The sequence below is a fragment of the Mustela putorius genome, unplaced genomic scaffold (assembly GCF_011764305.1).
Source record: "Mustela putorius furo isolate JIRA1106 unplaced genomic scaffold, ASM1176430v1.1 tig00003901_pilon_pilon_pilon, whole genome shotgun sequence".
Classification (NCBI taxonomy): Eukaryota; Metazoa; Chordata; class Mammalia; order Carnivora; family Mustelidae; genus Mustela; species Mustela putorius.
Genome location: NW_025422049.1, coordinates 15752002 through 15762053, shown reverse-complemented (window position 1 = coordinate 15762053; position 10052 = coordinate 15752002). Strand labels below are relative to the sequence as shown.

The 10052-nt window shown below is 42.3% G+C and overlaps 1 non-coding gene across 1 annotated transcript; it reads left to right on the top strand.

Annotated features, from left to right (window-relative positions):
* Window positions 1-3923: 3923 nt before the first annotated feature.
* LOC123388573 lies at window positions 3924-4026 on the top strand. The gene has a single exon (XR_006603048.1). It is a non-coding gene; the product is annotated as a U6 spliceosomal RNA (small nuclear RNA).
* Window positions 4027-10052: the final 6026 nt, after the last annotated feature.

Below are 10052 nucleotides of genomic sequence, written 5' to 3'. Positions count from 1 at the left end.
GCTGTGTGGGTTCCACCTATGAGCTGCTATGGATTTGCATAGTTTAAAGCTCGCTGGATAGTTGCCATTGTCTTGAAAAATGGAATGTGATCAGCATGGGGGAGGGAAAGAAAGGGAAAATTTGCCTTTGTTTTATCACACCCTCTTCTTGTTAATGCTCATTCGAGACTGCTTTGACCACTGCTCAGTTGTGGTTTGGTAATTTCCATGTTTTGTTTTGTTTTGTTTGTTATGATGTAGGAAACAATTTGAGCAGCAGCTTCTTTCATGAGAGACAGTCCTTAGGAAAAGAGATGTCATATAGCCGGATCACGTGCCGTGGGATGTGCCTAGGCTTAGAATGGCAGAATTTTCAAGAAAGTGCTGCCCAAGGGGCACTCAGGTATTGCCTGCAACCATTATAAGTCCATGCTGACATTTTGAGTGTCAGGAAGACCTTCCTCTGCCCTTCAAGGTCATTCTAGATGGACTAAGAATCAAATAGATATGAGACAGATTAACAGGAGAACATCAGATTTAATGGTGTACTTACAGGGAATCCACACAGACAGGAAAGTCCAAAGACGGTGAGGCAACAGGAAGTTCTATGTGAGCTAAGGAGAAGGGTAAGGGTCTGAGGATACAAAAGGGAGGAGGGTGAAGGGAGACTCTGTTAATAGCTCTCTTCCTAGCATAGACATTCCTTTCTAATGTGAATTTGAGGACCAGGAAAAGAGGCTTTCTTGCACACACTGGGTTTTGATTGCTTTTAACTCAAAATAGTGTTCATGCTGGAGTTCGTGCCCATCTTGGGGCAACCTGTCTTCAGTTCCTCCTACACAAGAAACCAAAAGTACATGTCCTTTTTGTATTTTACATCATTAAGCAATCTTTCTTTGTCTTGTTTTCTCTTTATAATTTTCTTTTTTTTTTTAAGATCTTATTTATTTGTCAGAGAGAGAGCACAAGCAGGAGGAGAAGCAGGCTCCCCAGTGATCCTGGACCCCAATGTGGGACTGGATCCCAGGACCCCAGAATCATGACCTGAGCAGAAGGCAGATGCTTAACTGACTGAACCACACAAGCATCCTTCTTTATAATTTTCTAAAATTTGTACATGATTTTAAAACTTGAACCCCATATTTATAACGTTAAAAATGTTTCACCCTGGTGTATGTGCTCAGGGATTGTCCACAATGCCATCACATGTAACAGGAATCATTGGTTTAAGCCATGCCTCCTTTCCCGTAGCCATCCCTCTCATTCAGTTCATTATTTAGTCACTACCATGTTCCAGGGAATGTGCAAACTTACATACCCTCCTGTGAAAAGAGAAGCTCTACAGATATGATGAATTAAGTCTGTGGTTCATTGTGAATTAGATTTGTCCATCCATCCATCCATCCATCCATCCATTCATTGAACAAATACTCATTGAGCATCCATTATGTCCCAGCAATGCCCTAGTTTCTACAGGTACTTATAGTGAGCTGGAGCTTACATTCTAGTGGAGAGAGAGGCAATAAATGAATAATATAAAGCCAGGCAGTGATAAGTACTATGAAGAAAACAGAGCAGGGTGTGGGATGCTTCTTTAGATGGGTCGTTGGGGAAGGGTTTTCTCAGTGTTGCTGGGTGGACTGGCGAGACCCCAAGCTCTGGGGCCTCAAACCAGCCTGTCCTAAAGATATTGATGAAGGTTCTTGGTCTTGTCAGGAGAAAGAATTCAAGGACAGACACAACAGAGTGGATGAGTAACCCAAGAGGGGAAGTTTATTAAAATGAAAGTATACTCTCGAGATGTGAGAGCAGGAGAGAATACTGTATGCCCTGGGGATGGGTTTCTCTCTTTTACTGACAGTTGTTAACTAGGAATTGAAATACTCATTCCTTGGGGTGGAGATTTCTTGGAAGCAGGCTTTCCCATCTTTTCTTCCTTATTTGGTCAAGGTTTTCCCATCATGGCATCCTCCATCTTGTTTTGCTCCAGCTTCTTGTGAAGTGTTGTCTAAAGAGGACTCTGACTTTCTTTTTTTTTTTTTTTAAGATTTTATTCATTTATTTGACAGAGAGAGATCACAGGTAGGTAGAGAGGCTGGCAGAGAGAGAGAGAGAGAGAGAGAAGCAGGCTCCCCGCCGAGCAGAGAGCCCTATGTGGGACTCGATCCCAGGACCCCGAGATCATGACCTGAGCCGAAGGCAGCGGCTTAACCCACTGAGCCACCCAGGCACCCCGGACTCTGACTTTCTTGATACCTGGCCATGACTTCCTTTTTGCTGACCTCCAGGTATTCTATTACAACCTAACTAACTGCCTACTCTAACACCAGAAGTTGACATGTAAGCAGGTAACTGAATGGAAGAGACTAGAGCATGATCAGAGCCAATCCTAGGACTGAAATGTGTTTTAAATAGTTATCTAGTATTTATTTCCAGAATTTGTTACGACTCATGGCAGAAAGTTTCCCCGGACTCCAGAAGGAGAGATGACCGGATTTAGGCAAGCAACAGGAAGCTTTTCACAGTCTGTACCAGAATCTAAGCATCAGAACATTACTCAGGCCACAGTTAACAGATGAGAATTCAGAATGCCCATACCAAGATGGCCTGAGTCAGGAACAAAAAATCAGCATTAGAACTCAACTCCTTTGGCTTTCAGGCTTTCTGCATCTGTGATGGAAACCTCCTCTACTCTTCCTTCTTACCCTCACCCCACCCACCCAGTGCAGTGATAGAAGTGTCTGGAGGAGCTCCAGGTTACACAGAACAACATTTTAAAACCATCTAGACGAGAGACTTTCAAAAGCCTGCTCCAGGAAGGTTGCCAGGGCATTGAAGGAACATCTAAAGGAGCGGATGGGAGGAGGAAAGCAGAAGGCCATTTCTGCTCTTGAGAGCCAAGGCACAAGCCAGTGGTGGGAAGAAAGGGAGAGAAACTAGGTAAAACCAGGGAAGATAGTACCAAGATAGAACTAGCTTTGAGCAAACAGGGATGTCAACAGTGACTGTGTTTGTAACCTCCCATCTTTCCTTTTGGTACCCCCTTTGTTTCTGGCACCCCTGATTTAGCTTCCACCCAGATGCTTAGTTTTTTCTTAATCAACGGTCTACTAATATCACCAGAAAGAGTAATTTAAAACATCTCTAAGCACTGTATTGTAAACTGAGTTTCCCAGAGTCCCAGGGTTCTGGGATGGTACTTTGGGGGCCACTGTGAAAGATGAGTAGGGAAGGCTAAGCAGGTGGGCTTTGGGCTCCCTGGTTTTGCTAAACACATAAATTCTATTCCTATCTGTTATACACACAGGCTGCTATGAGAAGGTCTAGGTTCTTTATTTTTTAAAGATTTATTTATTTATTTTAGAGAGAGATGGAGAGAGAGAGAGACCATGAGAGTGAGGGCAGGGAGGGGCAGAGGGAGAAGGAGAGTGAAACTTCAGCAGCCTCACTGAGCTCCCAGCTTGACATGGGTCTCAATCTCACGACCCTGAGATCACGACCTGAGCTGAAATCAAGAGTCGATGCCTAACCAACTGAGCCACCCAGGGCCCTGGCCCAGCTTCTTAGAAAAAAAAAAAAACACAACACAAAAATTAATTAAAACTGTCACCCTAATGTGTCACTCCTTCTGGGAGGGAATGGAGTCTAAGAGCTACAATTTAGGATCCGGGATGAGGCAGCCTGCATATAATTCCAATTTCATCACAGCAGTGGCCTTGGGCAGATGGCTGCTTATTCTCTGGATTTGAGATTTCAGCAATTTTCAAATACAAGAAAATCCTCGTTGCCTCCTAAGGCTGTCATGACGATCAAATTCAGTGGTAGTATATGAAGGGCTTTGTACTATCCCTGCCATATAAAAAGGACAAGGTTAATGTTAGTTCTTACTAGCTACATTTATTAAGGTCTTCTAGAACTTTGCTACTCAAAGTGTGGTCCAGAGTTTGCTTCAGCAGCATGTGTACTAAAACTAGACCAATACAGGGAGGATCAGCACGGCTCCTTTGTAAGGATGGCATTCAAATTCATGAAGTATTTCATATGTAAAAAAAAAATTATAAAGTGTGTGTGGTCCATAGAAAAACACCACCAGCATTCTCTGGGAGCATGTTAGAAATGCAGAATCCCAGGCCCAACTACAGACCGACATCATCAGAATCTGTACCTTCACGACATTCGCAGATGATTCCTATCCACATGACAGTTTGAGAAACACTGCTTTGGAAGACACGCCAGACTAAAAGAATCGATCTTTAATAGTGGCATTCTAGAAGCTGTTTGCGAGGTGCTGGATGTGTTTCCTGGTACCCCTTGTGTGGAAAACTTGTTCATCTGTCAAGGCACAGCTCAAGCATTTCCTCAGTGCAGCCTGCCTGACCCACCTATCCTACCACCCACGCCCTCCTGGAACCGAACACTTCTCCCTTTGTCCTCTCCTTGACTCCAAACTGATTCTATCTCATAGTGCCAAAACACATACAGCAGAGTTGGAATGCATACCCAGCAACTCAGATGTGCAAAAATGTTCTCTAGAACTGAGCTAAACTACCCCCAGGAGCTTCCCATCCTGCTGGGTGGGGTCGCGGGGTCGGGGGGATTGCAGACACACAATTCATTGTGTCAGTTGAAAGAATCTGCCTCTGGATGAATGCTGAGTCTTGCATATTTTAACTTCATTTTCCCTCCTCTTACAAAACTCATGGTGTCTGGGAGCAGTGGGGGCTGAGGAGAAGAGAGCCTTGGATCCACGCTCATTCTTGCGGGTGCTTAGTGTTTTCTGCTACAGATTGGCTCGTCGAACAGTCCCTACACCGCTGTGCTCATATGTCTCCTGAAGTGCAGTGGGTCCCTTCTGGTCTTTTAGGGACTTCACTGGTTGTACCTGTTGTTAAATCCAGAGTCCTAGCTGTACATCAGGCCCCTGAACTGAGAGATCTCCCTCCCCTGTGGCTGTCCTCCCATCAGGAGGCCAGATTCTTCCAGCACCAGGGGAAACGCAGGTCTTCTCCGAGGGGATCCACATCTTTGCAGTTTGCTCCAGCTGAGGAACACCACCCCCCACCGCCCCCACCGTTCACTGCTTTGGTGGTTTCTAACAGGTCCTTCTGGTGTCTGCCTACTTGCTCCTCTCCTTGCCTACTTTAACAGTTCTGTATCTCTTCATTTGCCAGGCAGGTGAAAATGTCCCTTGCATCTTAGACTGCATTCTCTTTACTCACTGTGGCTTATAGCATAATCCCATGGTTTGCTTTGAATATGTAAAGGGAGCTGCTGGTATTTGAAACTTCTTTTCTTCCCTGTAGAAACCTCACCCTCAAGATGATTATCAATCAGAGCTTCTCCACCGTTTTGTGACCTTAGCTGTCTGATGGCCCCTTATGGACCCCTTCTCAGAATAATATGCTTCACTAGATAAAATGAACTACAAAGGATTCCAATTAAAGCCAACCATACTGCAACATAGTCACAAAAATATTTTTTTTAAGATTTTATTTACTTATTTGACAGACAGACAGAGGTCACAAGTAGGCAGAGAGGCAGGTGGAGGGAGAGGGGGAAGCAGGCTCCCTGCTGTGCAGAGAGCCCAACTCGGGGCTCAATCCCAGGACCCTGAGACCATGACCAGAGCGGAAGGCAGAGGCTCAAGCCACTGAGCCACCCAGGTGCCCCTACAAAAATATTTTTTAAAAATCATGACAGAATAGTACCTGTGCCTCTTTGTTAATGGCTTAAAACTTAATTGCTTAAATGATAAGGTCTTGTGGCAGATCAAGTAACAACCACAATTTCAAACTAATCATGAGAGTAAATAATGTTTTGAGAGAACTGTGGCAGTATTATTGTGACAGGAAAATGTCCGTGATAGCTACTGACAGCCAAGTCACAGGTCTGGCTAATATTAGTGTGGTCTGTTGCTGGCATCCATCATGAAAGTTAAAGCTAATTTGTGGCAGGAGATTAGTAAAAATTAAGATAGACTTTGTCCTTTGGATACTTTATTTAGCTGGGGATCTCATGTTTAAAAAAAAAAAAAAAAAAAAAAAAAAAAAAGCCTTGTCTATAGCCTGAAAATCTGAAGCCTAAACTGACAGTCAGAGCTAAATAACGACTTCTTGTTCCAGCTGGTATCCCCCTCACGCACAGATTTGGTGACCCCCAGGGCATCAAGATTTACAGAGAATGAAAGATATGTCTGGGCAACACTTTTAAAATGGCTATAGCCTTTAAACTATTTTATTGGCACGGATTTGTTTTCATATCTCCTTCACCAGGACCGTAAGTCCTGTGAGAGTGGGGACTGTGTTTTAGTCATTGTTGTCTCCTAGGAGCTCACCTGACACATGACTGGAGATCACTGTCTAACAGACTAACTAGCTCTGCTGGCAAATCTGCAGGACCTAGCAGCCTGCTTAGCCATTCATCCTTCACACTCTAACTGTTGCAAGCTCACCATCAAAGACTTGGTCACTCATCTCAATCCCAGGGCACTCCCAATACTCAGATCTTGGTCTGTCTTCCCTTCAATGGTCATGCACAGGCAGGCACACACATCACAGGAGCTGGATGAGTCCCTCAACCAACAGCAATTTTCACAAGACTGGTACCTCCTATTCATTCCACATATGATTATGATACCCTTACTATGCACCAGGCAGAGAACACAGAGCTGGGGGATAGAGAGGCAAGTAAGCCAGAGATGGTCCACACTCCTCCACCATGGAGCTTACAGTTAAGCACAGTGACCTTTGAATTACGTTCTTCACCCTCTTGGGTTCATGGGTAGTCCTCAGAGTCTGAGGTAGAGAGACAAAGCTGTCAGAGCTTCTATCTAGGTCCCCCTTCCTACTTTATCCAGAGTGACTATACTTTCTATTTTATATATTGAGGTTCACTTTTAGAAACCATTTCCCAGCTAAGAAATATTTAAAAACCACTGCCCTAGTAAAGTTTTTCTCATCCTTAAAGTCTTCAGGGAAGGAGATTCTAGAAGGCGAGTCTCTGTCCCCTTGGATATCCGGGCATCAGTACCTTTCTGCCTTTGATAAGGTAGGGAGAGGGGCTAAAAGGAAAGGGGCTGTGTGGCCTCTGTCTCTCTCTGTGGGCCCCAGCCACAAGACCTATAGGAAGGAGATGTAGACTTTTCAGAGATGGAATTTCTGGAGTATTCATGCCACAGACGCCAAGCTGATGCCTTCTCCGTGGCACCCCACTTCCTTTCTCAGCCTTTATAAGTGAGATGGCAGAGAGAATCAGGAATGCAACCTTTCCAAGGCCAAAGTGTGGTTAATTCCATTGATGGCTGAAAATCAAGACCAAAATTTTTAATACAGAATGGTGCCCTTTTTAGGCTGCCTTGCTCGGATGGGGAGTGCAAATTGCAAAACATATGGGGCCTGTGGAGACTGTGTTTGGAAACATTTGAGGCACGTGGTGGGAAAACATTTTCCCAAGAGCTGCTTCCTCCAGGATTGCATTATCTTGTTCTCTCCACAAGGCAAATGTGGGAACAAAGAATTTGAATTCAATTTTAAGCAATTCGAATTCTAAGTAACCTCTTCCTTCCACAGCCATCCCACCCTAAGCCTTAAAAGGTCAGACAGGGATGGTGGCCCAGTTTGAGTGGTGAGGGATGAGACAGGTGAGGACCGGACAGAGGTGAATCATGATGGCTTACATGTCCTGTGACAAGAAGCTATTGTTTGCTCATTTTTTTCGTTCATTCAACTAATTCCTGAACATCAGCTGTGTGTCAGGTTCCCTGTGAGTGCTAGAGATGCAGAGACACAGACAAAGTCTGCCTTACTGGAGCAGGGGCAAGTTACAGTAGCTAATACAGTACTACTACTATTAATAATAATACTATAATACTACTAATAATAAGTACACTACAGTACTTACTAATACAGTAAGTATTAGTTCACTCCTTTATAAAGCCAGGTTAATCGGAGTAGCTCCCTCATGGGGATGGTACAAGGTACAAAAGGAGTTAAAGCCCGGGTATGCTCAACTGAAATATTTTGTGGATTTCATATTAAAGAGAGATTTTTTTTCTCTGTTCACTTACCTGCTTAAAAGTTTATAAATGTTCTAGGAAAAGACAGAATTTGGAATCTATCCATAGGAATTTACCTGTGAATTCGTCAGCTGCCGACCAAGGATTTATTGCCTGGCTTTGTGAGAGGGCCTGAATTTCACAACTACAGCTACTTTTTCACAGTTAGTTGTTTATTTCCTGATTAACTTTTGTCCTTGGGGGCATCCTGTCTATCCAGAAACTCAGGTCCTGGCTTTCCCAAGAAGTTAATATTAGTGGTATTATTCCTAAGAGTATGCATATTCTGCTCCTAAGGCCTATGGGTCTTTCCTTAGAGTTCAATTTAGGGTTTGCCTGGTGAGCATTCTTGCTTTAGGGTCTCCTCTTTCTTGAGTATAAATAGGACACACCCTGAAGGCAGGCTTAGGTGAGCCCACGCAGTTGGGGGCTTATTTCTAGCCTAGGAAAGGGGAAAGTTAGATTACGTGCTGTGCTTAATTCCAAGACTGGCAGCAATTTTTATAAATATAAATATATATTTATATACATGTTTTATATATATATATATATATATATATATAATAAGTATATTATATATATGCCATATATATATATGTCATGTCATAGCCTTTGGTATAGTTTAATAACCTATTAAAAACACTCACTTTGGGCTAGGGCTAAAGAGGAGTGCCCATGGGTTTGGTGAGAAGCCCAATGTAAATGCAGTAGTATGGTGTTTAAAAGCAAAGGCTCTGGAGTCAGACTGGCTGGGTTCTAAATCCCAACTTGGCTACTACTCAACTGTGTGACCTTCAAGAAAGTCATGAACTCTGAGCCTTCATTTCTTCATCTCTAAAATGGGGTAATTATAGTACCTACCTTATAAGGTTGTAAACATAAAGAGAGCCTTGCACATAGTAAGCATGGTAGATTATAGTACTGTTCGCCTATATTTCTTACCCCTTCTTGAAGTGCCTCTCTCTGTGGAATGATTATACATCTCTGTCCAGTTGAATTCAGGCATGGCCATATGGCTTACTTTGGCTGATAAAATATGAGTAAAAACAGCATGAGTCACATACAGGCAGATATTTGAAGAGCCAGGGTACGCTTTATCATACATATTGCCTTTACTCTGTGCTGTTAACTGCAACGCTCCAGATAGAGGCTGATCTATTAGCTTGGGTCCCAAGAATGAAAATAATATGGAGCAGACTCAACTGAGCCATAATGGGCACATAGCATGAATGAAAAATAACCCTTTGTGGTTAACAACTAAGATTGTGGAATTATCTGTTACTGCAATAAACCTCCTCTATTCTGACTGATGTAAGAAGGGCTAAATAAATGTTAACTCTTATTATTAAGCAGAATCTTCCTCTCTTTCATTTACATAAAATCTCAACACATTATGATACTGACAAATTTAGTAATTCAACTAGCTACCTCATTTCCACCAATGGTTTTCAAACCTTTTTATTAATGAAGCTTTCGCTCTGAAACAAAATTAAAAATTAGTTAAATTAATTAAATTGATATTAAATAATTTTTTTAAAAAAGGAAGCTACCTTTACAAATAAAATTTTATACAGGTCTTCAATATATTAAAACAGATAAAAGCAGTATTTTATTAACATAAATGTATTTGATAAACCAAACACACACTTACTTTTATAAGGAAAAATTAATCAAGCTAACACTGTTATGATAAACACAAACATTTGAAATTAAAAGTTATGATGCAGTTGTATCAATCCATATCTGTAATTGGTTTTGGTTGCATAGTAGTGAGAATATTTTGACCCACAAAGTTAAGTATTTGCAAACAGTAGTAGTATTTTTTTAGAGTTGCTTTTTAGCTAATCTCCATACCTGATGTGGGGCTCAAACTCAACAAACCCAAGATCAAGAGTTGCATGCTCCACTGACTGAGCCAGCCAAGTGCCTACAAATGGTAATAGTTTTTATTCTCTTATCCAACCACATGCTGTTGGGTTACATTATATTCTTTGATTAAACTGAATGGCAAACGAAGTTT